This window comes from Phalaenopsis equestris, unplaced genomic scaffold (assembly GCF_001263595.1).
Source record: "Phalaenopsis equestris unplaced genomic scaffold, ASM126359v1 Scaffold000203, whole genome shotgun sequence".
NCBI classification, from domain to species: domain Eukaryota; kingdom Viridiplantae; phylum Streptophyta; class Magnoliopsida; order Asparagales; family Orchidaceae; genus Phalaenopsis; species Phalaenopsis equestris.
In genome coordinates, this window is record NW_018164645.1 from 2014127 (window position 1) to 2014987 (window position 861).

Sequence of the window (861 nt, forward strand, 5' to 3'; positions counted from 1 at the left end):
AGCTCAATTTTAGTGTCATTGATTCGTTTTGTCAAGCAAATAACTTGATAAAATTGAATTTCAGGTTGATTTTTAATTTGAGTATGAACTTTTCTAGCTCATAAATTATCTCGAGATTCATGTCCCACTTCGAGATTCATACCAAAAAATAAAACTGTGTTGACGATTTATCAATCCGAAAGCCAATTTGATATTGTTTTGATAATTTTCCAATGCAAATGTTCTTTTGAGATTATTAGTGAAATTAACTATGATAAAATTTAACATTAGCACCATAAAACACTTTCTCATGAATGTTTTCTTTTTTATAATTTATCTTGATTTAAGTAAAGTAAATTCATGATTGTAGGGGAACAAATATATTTCTTTTTTCTTAGCCATATAATACTTCATCACATCATGAATTATTAAAGTTCTAAGGGGGGCTACTTTTACCATTCAAAGATGCCACTTAAATGTGGAAAGAGCAAACAAGTTTCACATGATGGCATGTGAAGTACTTATTAAAGTTACTCAATAGCCATATAGGAGCCATCAATATACCTTCCATGTCACATGGCAATCAACTTATACTATTTATATAGACAAATTTATAAAATAAAAAATATATATGGCTGTTAATGACCAAATTGTTCCAGTAAAAAAATTGAAAATAAAACTTTCAATTTCATAAAGATACCAAATTAGAAGAAAAAAACATAAATGCAAAGGTGCACATGTTTGTAACCCCATGTTTGCTTTATTATAATTCAAATATACTGATTGCTTTATTCAAATAGAATATAGTTGTACATTATATACTATAATATAATTATATTCATATGTATGTATGTATGTGTGTGCGTGTGTGCTATATATATA